The following is a 14,927-nucleotide window of genomic DNA, read 5'->3' on the forward strand; positions in this document are numbered from 1 at the left end:
TATCATATTTTATTGATCCAAGTTAATAGATAATAAATTCATATAATAAAATAGATCGATACTACACTTTAAATTATTAAATTTCTTAATTCATGTAATAAAATATTGATATTCATACTCTTAAAATTTTATATTTATTTTTAAAATAATAAAATATGTACTTACTTTTTAAATTTCTAATTGACGTATCAAGTAAGAAATTTTTTAATGTATATAAATTTGAAGAAAAATTAAAATAAAATTATATAAATAATTTTTTTTATATAAATATTAATTAAACCGGTCCAAACCGGTCCCATCCGGGTTTTTCCGATCCGGTCCGGTCTCAATATCGGATAGAGCTGATCCGATTCTCGGTCCTTAATTCTGAAAAAATCCGATATTCGGTACAGTCCGGGTCGATCCGGTCCGATCCGGTTTTTGACCTTTGTGCAGCCCTAGTTGGGAACAATACGGGGAAATGATAGAGGCCTTTTGCCTTCAATTTAAACCACTCGATTTGTGTAAGCCGTAGTTTTTTTTTTCCCCAAGTGGGTAGAATGTTGATCCAAAGAATATATTTTTGTATAATAGTGCTTTCTTTGCATGATTTGTAATTAGAGATAATAACACAGTAAAATCTTGATAAATTAATATTTGATAAATTAATAATCTTGTTAAATAAATAATTTTTTGTAATTCCGAGCCGGGCCGTTTATGCTAAATTAATAATTCGCTAAATTTATAAGATAATATTTTTCATTAATGCATATAAGTCCCATATAATATATAAATTAATAATTTGCAAATTACATCAAAATTATACATTTCTAGGATGCACTTTTATAGTATGCCTCAATTATAACCAGCTTCTTTTTAAAATTATGTGGCCTTGTACCTCATCTTAAATATTTCTTAATGTATTATGGAGTTCTGGCGTACTATGTTCATATTATAAGAGGAAATTACGTAATATAATTGTTGCTTTAAGTACATCTTTTTGTGAGACTTCAACTGTATACTTAGTTAAATAAGGTCATTTTATTGTTGTGGTAAATAAGGTCATTTTCTAAACCAATGCTGGTCTAGAAAAGATAAGGTCCTGACTTGAACCATTTTGAGAACTTCAGAATATTACGTAATCTAATTAAATAAGTGAATCCTTTCGATTTACTTAAATTCATAAATATTTCTTAATGTTATTTTAAGTATTCAATAGATGAAAATAAATCATTATTCTGAGAACTGTATATGTTATAAAATTTTAAATAATATATTTCGATAAATTAATAAATTATTATTATATCGATAAATTAATAAATTATTAATTTATCGATATATTAATATTTCAATTAATTAATAATTTTTCATGGTCCCAAAGCTATTAATTTATCGAGGTTTTACTGTAACTCTAAACTAAATCGTCAAATCTGATGAGCAAAATCAAGATCCGAAATACTAGATCTAGAATTTGATTGGATCAACGAAACGCGCAATTAAATGTATCAATCGATATAGAATGAAACGAATTGAAACATATGATTATTTAAACATATATAATTATTTGAATGTTTAGAAGATTAACCCGAGCAACATTTGACAAAGTTAACATCATTAACATATATAATTTTAAAACTATATTTTATATTTATAATTGTAATAATTCAATAAATTACTTGAAAAATATATTATCTATCCATATATCAACTAAAAAAAATTATGTTCACTTATAATAAAACAACTTTTAGTCATAAATAATTGTAGATAATAGTTTTAGGAATCTATTTACATCATAGTCTTATTTTTTGTTTTATCATTACGATTATTTATACTTTTTACGGGAGGTTAATTTTATTTTTCTCAATCATTTCCATATTGTACTAATTATTTTTTAGGGAAGTCCAAATTATTATCAAATATCAACTCCATTTAAGAGAAATATCAAGGGGTTCCGTATTTTGAACCCCTAAAATATATTAAATTAATGATTCTATTAAATAAATGGGGTCAAAAAGTTATTTCACTTCAATGATATTCCTTGTAATATTTTTTTATATTTTAAAGTCGTAGTTAATTGATATTTTCAATTTTCAAACTGTTACAGTTATAATTTAACACCAATATTTTAATAGTTATATTCCAGCGGCTCTACTTTAACAACAATATTTAAACGGCCATATTTGAACAACTATATTATAGTGACTATATTTTAAAAACTATATTACAACAATTATATTATCATAAGCTATATATAGATTATATATTTCTTAGAAGTCCCGACATATTGTACAAACACTCTTGAATTCATTTCACAGTGTCAAACAATATTCAAATTATTCACAAATTAATGAATACAAAAGAAGAAACTCAAGCTCTACTGACGATGACTAATGTTGCTTATCAATATCATTAACACCATAGAGAAAATGTGGCATCGTATCATGGTGGATTAATGATGAATCAAATGTGTTTTTAATTAAAATAGAGAAGAAGGTTATGTTAGAATTTATCACGATAACTTTTATGATACACCAACATATCCGGTTGAATCTTTTCGTAAAAGATTTTCGATGTGTCAATCATTATTGTTGAGTATACAACAACGAAAACAAAACCCAAATTGAATAAACAAGAATAAGAAAATAACGACAATCACACAAGATAGAAATTTATGTGGTTCGGAAATTCCTACTCCACAAGCCGCACTTATTTTGTACTGATCTCTTACAATTTATTGTGTTATGATCTTACAATTACATGAGTATTTATAAGAGAAGAAAATATACCTTAATAAAATTATAGTCCAAATCTGAAAAGTAGACTAATCCATAATCTAACCTGCATCTGAATAGTCTATTTTCACGGGCTTAATTAATAGACTCCACAAACCCAACAATCTCCCACTTGGAGTTTAACCACATCTTCACTCCAGTCTTGTAAATCTAGTAAAATCAATAACTCTAACTAGTGCAGTGCCTTCTCATCAATCAATTTGAAGGCCAGTTGAAGCTACGCAAAGCTTCAACTTTTCATTGGTAACCACCTTAGTCAATATATATGCAGGATTCTTTGAACCAAGGTTTTTCTTTAAGACAAAAGTACCATTGCTTATCAACTCCTTTGTAAAGTGATATCTCAACTAAATATGCTTCGTCCTAGCATGAAACACAGGATTCTTTGCAAGATGAATAGCACTATGATTGTCGCTATACAAAGCACTGTCCGCATGTTTCTTGCCCAACTCCTCAAGAAAATTTTTCAACCAAATCATCTCCTTGCTAGCTTCAGAGATAGCCATATATTCTGCTTCTGTGGTTGAAAGAGCATCACTATTTTGAAGTCGAGACATCCAACTAACTGCGGTGCCACCCAAAGTGAAAATATAACTTATTGTACTTTTTCTTGTATCCAAATATCTACCCAAGTCTGCATCATAGAAACCTTCCAAGATAACATATTTCTTACTGAAAGCTTTCAAGTAGGGTAACAACCACTTGACTACTTTCCAATGCTCTCTTCCTGAATTAGACATAAATCTGCTAACAACTCCCACTACATGAGCAATGTCAGGTCTTGTACACAACATTGCATCCATCAAAATGCCAATTATAGACGCATAAGGAACTTTAGCCATATATTTCTTGTCCTTATCCGTTTTAGGTGATTGCTTCTTCGTGAGATTAAAGTGACTCGCCAACGGTGTACTTCTGGTCTTCCCATCCTGGACATTGAATTTATGTAATAATTTCTCAACATACTTCTCTTGAGATAATTTCAAAGTACCTTCAGCTATATCCCCTATGATACTCATGCCAGGTATCTGTTTTGCTGCACCCATATCCTTCTTCTCAAATTTCTCAGACATCTGTCTCTTTAGCCTATTGATTTCCCTCGTGTTCCCTCGTTTTTGATCCTTCTATCAACATACAACAATAATATGATATCATATGAATCAAATTGTTTAAAGTAATAACAATAATCCATAGCACTCCTCATGTACCCATTCTTCATCATAAAGTTGTTAAACTTTAAGTGCCATTATCTTGGTGCTTACTTCAAATCATACAAGTTTTTTATAAGCTTGCAAACAAGATTTTCTTTCCCAACTGCCTAAAATCCCTCGAGTTGAACCATGTAGATGTTTTCCTCAAGATCACCATGTAAGAACGCAATCTTAACTTCTAGTTGCTCTAGATGTAACTCCTTTGCAACCACAATACTTAGTACAATTCTAATTATAGTCATCTTAACAAGAGGAGAAAATATATCAGTATAATCAATACCCTTTTTATGTTGATAACCCTTGACTATTAACCTCGTCTTATATCTCTTGCTGCCATCATGTTCTTATTTGATCCTGAACACCCACTTATTCTGTAAAGCCTTATTTTCTGATAGTAACTCTGTTTTAAGACCAAATTTCATTCTTCTCAAAAGAACGCATCTCTTCATCCATGGACGATTTCCACTAAACTGAATCATCCACTTGTACTACCTCTGAATAATACTGAGGCTTTCCATCCTCGGTCAATAACATATAATATGCCGAAGGAGAATATCTTTGCAGTGGCCTCACAATTCTGCTAGATTTTTTTACCTCAGTCTATGGAGTAACTGTCAACAGCATTCTCTGAACTCCCACTATTTCCTGCAAGATCTGTTTCTGTAATATCTTCAAGCACTGCCTTCTCTTTTTTAGGTTGTTCCTTCATGTACTCAGGATCGACTGCAAGCTTATCCTTATACACTGCATTCTCATTAAAAGTAACATCTCTAATACTAACGACCTTCTTCGTCAGTTGATCCCAGAAACGGTAACCTATATCATATGAGTCATAATCAATGAAGATACACTTTTTTGTTTTCGGATCAAGCTTGTCCCTGTCAGAATCTCTAACACGCACATAAAAAATACAACCAAAACTCGCAAGTGTGAAAGATTTACTTCCTTTTTCTGCCACTCTTCTTCAGGAATCTTGAACCATAAAGGACTTGAAAGTACTCTATTTATGAGATACGCTGATGTGCTAACTGCATCTGCCCAAAACATCTTTGGCAACCCTGTATGTAATCTCATACTCTCGGCCCTCTCATTCAAGGTTATATTCATGCGCTCTGCAACACCAATCTGTTGTGGTATCTCTAAAATAGTTTTAATTATTCTAATCCCAAATTTCGCGCAATAGATTTTAAACTCATTACTACTGTATTCACCACCATTGTCTGATATCAAACTCTTTACCTTTAAACCGGTCTGATTTTCAACTTCAGTCTTCCACTTCTTGAAAGTAGCAAACACTTCTGATTTATTCTTCAAAAAATAAAACATGTACCTTTATAGTGGAATCATCAATGAAAGTGACATAGTAGCGAGATCCATCCAACGATGCAACTGTTGTTTGACCATATACATCTATATGAACTAGCTCTAACTTCTTAGCCTTGGGGGTCCTCCCTGGTTTTGTAAAAGTAACACGTTTATGCTTTCCAAGAACACAAGGCCCACAAAACCCAATTTCCATATTCTTCAACTCTGGAATCTTCCTTTTAGAAGTTAATAACTACATACCTTTTTCACTCATATGACCAAGCCTTTGGTGCCATAAAGTTGAAGACTCAATCTCATCAACAACTGCATTTGCTTCATATCTAGATTGTTCAATAATGTACAAAGTCCCCTTTTTTTTCCACGGCCAATAACTAGATTCCCATTTATAACCTTCTATTATCCATCTTCGAAAGTAACTCGATACCCTTCCTTATCTAACTGACCCACATATAGCAACATCTTCTTCAGTCTAGGAGTGCACCTTACATATTTCAATGTTCAGCTAGTTCCCAAAGAGGTTTTGAGATTAAGATCTCCCATGTCCGCAATATCCAGAGTCTCATCACCAGGAAGATGAACTTTACCAAAATTTCCAACTCTGAAATTTAAAATCAAATCCTTACAATGGGTAGCATGGAATGATGCACATGAATCCATAACCCACGATTCAACCGAACATTCAACATAATAAATCAAAACATCATCATCCACCACTTCTTCAACTACGTTAGCTGAATTATCATCTTTACTTTTTCCTTTAGGAGCCGCGAGAGCCGTGCACTAATTCCTGAAGTGACCCTTCTTCTGACAATTCCAACAAATAATATCCCTGCGATCTTTGGATTGTCCTCTATTATGTGACTTCGATCTGCTACATCCCTTATTATGCCCTCTTTCAAACTTTCTGCCTCTACTCTCAACACTCCACAAGAAACCTAACGGCTCTCCTGAGTTTCTCCTACGAACATCTTCACCAAGAATAGAATCTCGAACTCCATCAAAAGTCATCTTACCGCTCCCAAATGAATTACTTATAACAGTGAAAAATCTCGATAGAATGTTTGGTAATGAGGATGCCAACAACAAGGCATGTACTTCATCATCGAATTTAATATCCTACGATGCCAATATTGCTAGGATAGAATTAAATTCGTTCACATGATCAACAACACAATCGCATTCATTCAATCTCGTGGCAACTAACAAGTAAATCAAATACACCTTATTTGAAGCGGACGACTTCTCGTATATATTTGACAAAGCCTTGATTAAACCATAAGTTGTCATTTCCTTGACGATATTTTAAGCAACTTTCTTCGCCAAAGAAAACCTGACAACACCCAATGCCTGCCTATCCAATAAATTACATACTTTTTAATTATTTCATCTGGCTTCTTCTCATCTAGCGGTTCATGTAGTTTTTTCTGATACAAATAATCTTCAATTTGCATCTTCCAAAACTCATAATCTTTGAGTATACAACAATAAAAGTAAAATTTAAAGCGAATAAACAATAATAAGAAAACAAACGACAATTACATAAAATAAAGATTTGCGTGGTTCAAAAATTCCTACTCCACAAATCGCGCTAATTTTGTATTGATCTCTCACAATTTGTTGTGTTATGATTTTACAATTACATGAGCATTTATAAGAGAAGAAACTGTACCTAAATCAAATTATAGTCAAAATCTGAAAAGTAAACTAATCCATAATCTAACCTAAATCTGAATTTGAATAATCTATTTTAATGGGATTAATTAATAGACTCCACAAACCCAACAATTATTCTCAAGAATTCAAGAAGTAATTAAAGTTCATGATAATTATTTTATTCAAAGCAGTGATGTCGCTGGAATTCGTGGGTTATCATTTCTGCAAAAATTAATAGATACACTTAGGATGCTTGCGTATGGAACACCGGCTAATGCTATTGATGGTTATGTAAGAATTGGCGAAAGCACGACGATTAAGATTTGAAAAGATTTTTCAAAGTAGTTGTGGAAGTTTTAGTGAAGAATATTTCAGACGACCAACAAATGAAGAAGTGGCTAAATTATTGGAGAAAAACAGGTGTCCCAATTTTCTAGGAATATTAGGTAGTATTAATTGTATACATCATCCCTCTGCGTGCCAAGATATTTTTACTGGTCATATTCAGGAACCCATTATTATCTTAGAAGCAGTAGCTTCAAAATACCTTTGAATTTGGCATGCATTTTTTGGGTTACCTGGATCGTTAAAAAATATTAATGTCTCATATCGATCCAATTTATTTGAAAAATTAGCATAATGTCTTGGACCATAAGTGAGATATATTATCAATAAACACGATTATAGTATGGGATATTATCTTGATAATGATATATATCCTTCTTGGCCTATGTTATACCCACTTTTGGGCATAGACCCTAAACAGGTCCCCATGGGTATGTTGGAAAGTTGGGTCTAGATTACTCGAAAGCATGAGTTGGGCTAGTGGGCTAACACCTTGGTCTGTCTGTTAAAAGCATGAGCTCTTAAGGAATACAAAGTCTTAATGGGCTGGGCTCATTGTGCGAGTTAGGATCCTGGACTCATTGTGCGAGCTCGGATCGTGAGCTCATTGAGTGAGCTGGGTTTGTGGGCTCGTTATATGAGTCGAGCTCGCATCGTGTGATCTAGGCTCGTGGATACATTGTCTGTGTTGGGCTCATGGGCTCGCATCACCTTATAATTAGAATTGGTGGGCTATAAGCCCACCACATGACTTCCAGCCCGCATCGTGTATGAGCTGAAGAAGCCTATCCATACGTGAGCTCGGCTCGTGAGCTCGCTTCTAGTGGAATAATGAAGGAGAGGGCTAACTTATTGGTCTGAGAAGAGCTGGTGCAAGCCGATGTGACCAGGCCGGCTCGCATTAGATGAATTTATCTGAAATATGGAAAATGACTCATAGATAACTGAGTTGTTCGTGAATTGTGGGGCCGACACAGGACATTCCTACAATCAGGGGAAAAAATGCGGAGATGTCACGAGATTGTAGGAAGCATGTAGGGTCGGTCGGGGTTTACGTGACTAATTGGATAAAGGCCTGACTTAGATATGGGCTTGGGTTGCACGAATAGAAAAACCCTAACCCTAGCCTAGATAACTTCTTCCCCAAGAACTACATGAGGCTTGATCCCTATAAATAGGATACGTAAGCACTTGTATGAGATATGAGTTGACACTTAATGAAGAATAAAAGAAAACCATATTCTTTCTTGAGGAGTCATCATATACGCTCGGCCATCATCATACATAACCTCCCTCCGCCCTCAAACACCTCCACTGATCTTTATTTCAGCCATCAACCTCCAAAACACTGTTGTCCGAAATTCTCCCTACAACAACCTATGTTTGTTAAAACTATTCAATCCACTCAAGGAAACAAAAGATTGTAGTTGCACAAGAAGCTACTATAAAAGATGATAAAAGGGTATTTAGAGTGTTGAGGCTCGGTTTGCAATGATACGCGGACCATCACGTTTTTGGGACGTCGACAAAATGAAATATATCCCGACACATTATATAGTTTTGCATAATATGATCGCTGAAGACAAAAAGCAGTTGAACTTTTCAAATAAAAATTATGATTTAGATGAATATGTACCTTTATTTTCTACTAGGTGCACTCGTACCACGGATATCATGGAATTTATAAAGGTGCATCAACTAATCTGGGATAAACAGAATCATGTTCAATTACAAAATGATCTTATCGAACATCTTTAGAGATACACGGTGCATAGGAATGGTATGTCTAGATTAAAGAAGGAGTGTGTTCGACTATTCATATATTTTTTATTATTGTATTATAATGTATTTTTTTATTAAACATTGTTCTCGTTTACTCTTTTATTCCGCGTATTCATGTATCTTAATAAAAAAATTATTTTGAATATTTTGGACAATTTTTTAACAAATAAATTCATAAATATATTTAATTTAAATAATCTTTAATTTTCACTAAAAAATAATTTTATTCGAAACCATTGAAATTATGTTAGGTGATGAATGCAACACAGGGGGTGAATATGTTTTTCTTGTTTTTAGGCTTTTCTTGAATTATATTTGGTTTGGTGAACAAAGTAATCTGCTTTGTAGTGAATTGTGTTCACACAGAAATAATGAAATAAAAATAGTGAACACAAATCTTCAAAAGTCACTTAATTTTATATTAAAATCAAGTATGTCTTGCTACAAATTCCTGGGTTCTTTGTTGATAAAGAACTCAACTTCTTTCTTCAGAGAGTTACAAGATTTTTAGATCTATTTTGTTACAACTAAAACAAAGAATCCAATGTTTACTTTATAGAATAGTAAACACAGGTTTTACACAGAATGCAATAGCATGTACTAAACCCTACTTTAAGTTAACTAAAACTTTTTATTTCTGGCTTAGTGTATCTTTGCAAATCGTGCATGTCTGTGACTTTACTTTGTCAGTTAATCTTGGCCTTTGATCTTGTACTCCTCAAGCTGATTTTTGTAGACTTTTCAAATCAGTAATTGTTTTGTTTGTTGATTGATATTCTTGGATCTTTAACTGGTCTGCATTTTATACTTTGAGTTTTATATCGAGATCTCAAGTTTGAACTATAGAGAAATGACATCTCGATAAGTATAATGACTTATCGAGATCTCTTAGTTCTTTACAAGTGTTTTGACTTATCGAGGTCTCTGAGTTCTCGAATGTGAACTTGACTTGTCGAGAACTATGAGTTCTCGAATGAGCTTGACTTGTCGAGATCTCTGAGTTCTTGAATGGACTTAGCTTGTCGAGGTCTCCAGGTCTTTGCATGTAGAGTTAACTTGTCGATATCTCTAATCTTCATCTCTTTATTTTGTCTTATCGATATCTCTGAGTTCTCTAATGTGGAAATGACTTGTCAATATCTCCAATCTTCATATCTTCATTTTGACTTGTCGATATCTCTGATACTTCTCTATGATCTATTTTTGACTTGTCGATAAGTCGTTCTGGAGTTCTCGAATGACTTCTCTATATGACTTGATCTGTGACTTGTAGATTTCTTGACTTAAAATGTTTTTCTCAAAACAGATTTATTCAACTCCAAGCTTCTTCACAATGTCTCTGAGGCATGATCTTCATGATCTTCTTTCAGAGTTTACTCTTAGGCTTGAGACTGTTTACATAAAAATACTCCAGTCTAATCTATTGACAATTTTACAGACTCAAGTAATACAATACAAAGTGCAAACTTAGATTATCAAACAACTTACTTAGGGCTGTCAATTTGACTTAGTCTTGTTATAGTACAGGCATGTCTTGTACAACAATTTTCCCCAATTTGTAAGAAGATTGCTTATTACAAATTCATGCCTGGTAACAAGACTAACCCCAAGCTAAAATGAACAATTAAGCTTTACATACAAATTGACAAAAGTACAATATTTATACATAAAGAATTTCTTGAGTTTGACAGATACAATCATTAATCAAATTTCTCATCTCCTGTTTCTTCTCTAATGAGGTCCTTTAACTTTACAAGTACTTTTAGTTATTCTATGATTGGTGTTCCTCTTAGAGCTTCTACAAGTTTGAGTTTATCTGCTAATGAATAACTATTCAAGAAACCAAACTTAATTCTTGAGAATCTGTCAACCTTGATGCTGAGAAATTGTTCATCCTTGGTGATTCTGCTAATCCCATTTGCCTTGAAATCTTCAGATTTTTGAATATACATTTCTATCTCCTCAACATACTTTCTTTTCCTCTCCTCACTTTCTGCCTTGTTTCTTGCTCTTCTTTCTTCCCTTTCTACCAACCATTTAGCCAAAACAGATCTCCATGCCTTAGTTACAGAATCCTTATCCTTTAGTAAGCATATCACTCTTTTGATCTATGTGGGTGATTTTGTGTCCATTAAGCCTTTTCCAAGAAATGTGAAGGTTCCATCATAGTATTAGATTCTTATGTCCCTTAATGATACAACCCAAACTCTGACCATTTCTTCAGCTAATTGTTGAAAGTGGTCTTCATCTGAGATACACCAGTTTAGAGGTAGAAAATCACTTTGATTAAAGCAGTTCCAGATGGCCCTCTCAGTAACTTGCATTTTCTTTGGTTTTCTCCCAACAGATTTGTAATGAAGTTTGGGTGGTGGCTTAACAGAAGGTAGGTTAGAGATTTTCTTTAGAGATGTTTGGTTTGAGGTGATTGGTATTTTCAGAAGGGTGTTAGCAGTTTGTTTGTACAAGAATTTTGGCTTTGAGGTGAAGGATGGTTGAGTGTTTGAGCTAAAAGGTTTAGTGGGTTGAGTATGATTGATTTGGATTTGTAGGGTTTGTTTCTGTGGTTCTGATCCATCTTGCCTTTTCTTCCTTCTTCTTTCATCCCCTTTCTTCCTCTCATCTTCCTTCCTCTTCTCATCTGCTTTCTTTTCTTTGCTGACAGTTGCTCTAAATGATTGACTTGGATTTGAGCCAGAAGGTGGTTGATCATCTTGCTTCTGCTCATCATCATCCTTGTCATCCTTTAAATTGTATTGTGAATTTGGCAACATGGTATTAACATTCACAAAGTACCTTTGAAGGATTTTGATCATTTCTTAATCTTCAATTTTCTTGTGCTTCTTGCATTTCAGATCAGATTGAAGTGTCATAATCACCCTCATGTTTCCTCTTACATAGTTCTTAGGAACATTGAAGATCTTGCATTTCTTGGACTGAGAACAGATGTAGGCCACCTCCTTGCTTGGATATTGATAAGCTTCAGGAAAAGCATCTATATGAGCCTTTTTGAGTTCATGAAGCAATTGCGTGTCCTCTGCGATGACTACTTGTACCTTGTCAATCACTACATCCAGCTCAGATGCTCTTAAGGTTTTGAGATTTGAAAGAGACACTTATAAACATCTGTCCACACCACTATCATTGATATTTACAACAATCCTTTTCTCCAAATAATTATCAATTTTTACAACCACTTCCCTAATGGAGTTGATGTTCTTGGCCAATGCTTTTTTGTAGGTGATGTAATTGTTTTGAAGAGACATCCTCAGGACTGCAAGAAGTTCACTGAATTCTTGATCTTGATTTGATCCTTCTGTATCCTTGTTGAGTCTGTCTTTTCCCATATCTTGAAGTGGTTGAGCTTGTGAAGAACTTTGTCCATACTGAGTTGATGTGATAGGCTCCTTAGATTTACCCGCATCCTTGGATTGTTGAATCCTAGCTGCTATCTCCCCCTTAGGCTTATTGACAGGCATGATTAGAGAAGTTGGTATTTATGGCCTTATATTGTCAGGCAATGAGGGCAATGGTATATTGAGCTTCCCCATGATGGCTCCCAAAGCCACAATATTCTGCATTTGGAGATGCTTGTGAGAGTCCACCAGGGTTTTGATGTCTGTTTGTTGACTTTACACCAAGGATGTGAGAACATGTACTTGTGCACTAAGTGATTCATTGGAAGTTTGGAGAGAAGACACCTGCTGTTGAAGTTCTTGAATTTGTAGTTTAGAAGAGGATTGAGATGTGGACAAAGTAGAGACTCCAAAAGTATCCTGCACAGCCTTTTTAATTTCTTCCATGAGCAATGATGAAGGAGTGTATCTGCTAGAGTGCATTTGATCCGGCTTCAGTCTTGTGTCATTGGAGTGAGTGATATGGTCCTGGACTTGGTTGTGCAGAGCTACAAATGAGGTTCTAAGATTCTTGACACTTGAGTCCACTCCACTTAGATCATATTTTGCCATTTGGTCAGCAAATGTTTTGAATTTTTTTTTTATCTCTGTTTGTGAAGGGATGATTTGGTCCATCTTTTCTCTAACCATCTTTATGATTTTATCCTGATGCCCAGTCAAAGTAATTTGAAGTGCTTTTCCAAAGTTGGGGAAAGCTTTGATTTGAGCTTTATATACTTCATTGATTGCATCATAAACTTTTTGAGGAGATAAGGATCTGTCATTGCTCCCCAAGATAGTTAGGTATTCTTCCCTGAACTGAGCTAATATAATTTACATCCTGACCAGCTTCATTAACAATCTTGGCTTGTTGAGCTTCAACATCTGTCTGGTAGGAAAACATGATGGCCTGGTCGTCTTAGTTTGACATGTCGGATGCGAGAAGCTGCTGTGATATTTGTGTAAGGCCATCAAGTTGATCAATCACTAGATCATCAATAGTGGAGGGTTGAGCTGCTGTTTCTTGTAGCCATTGGGAAATGAGATGAGGTTCTTGTGGTTGAGAGGTGGAAGGTTGATTGGTTGGGTGTGAAGGTGATAGGGTAACAGAACCACCTGTGACAAGAATCACAATTTGACTTACAGTTTGCACTGTGGTTATGACAGGGTGTTGTTCTCCACTTGTGGTGGGAACCTCCAGTTGAATTGGAGGGGATTTGGTTGGGTTATTGTCATGTATACCAGCATCAAACCCTTGTGCTTCTTGCAAAGCACTGCCACATAAATATGATGTACTTGCCTCTCCCATAGCAGGGTCATTGGCAATTGAACTCCTAGCTTCAATTGTTAGTGCAATTTCAACTAGGGTTTTGAGGGGAGTTTTTCTTATAACAGGAACCTCCAATGGAATTGGAGAGGATTTAGATAGCTCCCCCTCAGGAGTACTACCCTCAAACCTAACAGCCTGTAAATGCTGATTTGCACATGAAGGTGCATTAGTAACCACCATGGGGTCTTCAGTGAAAACTGATGAATCCCCCATGTTGTGATGGTGTCTTCAAGATCTACCCCAGCTAGTAGCCTCTCACTATCTAAATTTAGTGTATGGGTGGTGAGCAAGGTTTCTTGAACCAAGTCACTTGAGTGAGATTGCACTTGAGAATTAGATTCAAGTATTGTGTAGAAAGAAGAAATTTTAGAGATAAGAATCTATTGATCAGAAGTGAGTGTTGGCAGCTCCCCCTGAATAAGTGAGGGAGCTTCAAGTGATGTGCTCTCCTTGTATATGTCATCCTTGTTTCTTCTTCCATACACTTGAATTGCTTCAAGTGCTTGTGCAGACTCATTACAGAATGCACTAGGGAGAGTGCTCTTTTCAATAGAGACACCCTGTTGAGAGGATGTCCCTAGAATCTGTTCAGATCCCTATTTTATAAATACATCCTTTTGGGAGGATGCAGAGAATGGTCATCTCTAAGTTTTAGCCTTCTTTGGTTTCTTTTGGACCAAGGGCGACTCAGTTTCTGTTTGTTCCTTACCCCTCTCATTTATGATTATCAGGTTTGCCTGCTTTCTCTTCTTTTTACTCACTTCACCGCTTTGAGAGGATGAAGTGGTTGGTTTCCTAGCTTCTAGTGGTACAAAAGAAATGGTCTCAGCTTGGTAAGGCCCCTGTTGGTTGTCCTGTGTTTGTACTTCCACAGGGACAGGAGCCATAGCTGTACTAGATTCAACATTTGACCTCATGTCAGGCATGGGATAAGGGTAAGTCTTAAACCTCTCCATCATGAATGGAGTGATTTTTAGACTTACAGTTACCTTGTTATTTGTAGTAAGTGAGCCAAATATGATTTTGGACACTTACTTATAATTGCCTATTTTTGTGCTATCTATACCATTAAGCAAATGTATGTCTGATACTTTATGATTTAAAGTAGACATAATAA

This window comes from Apium graveolens, chromosome 10, assembly GCF_009905375.1.
Source record: "Apium graveolens cultivar Ventura chromosome 10, ASM990537v1, whole genome shotgun sequence".
NCBI lineage: Eukaryota > Viridiplantae > Streptophyta > Magnoliopsida > Apiales > Apiaceae > Apium > Apium graveolens.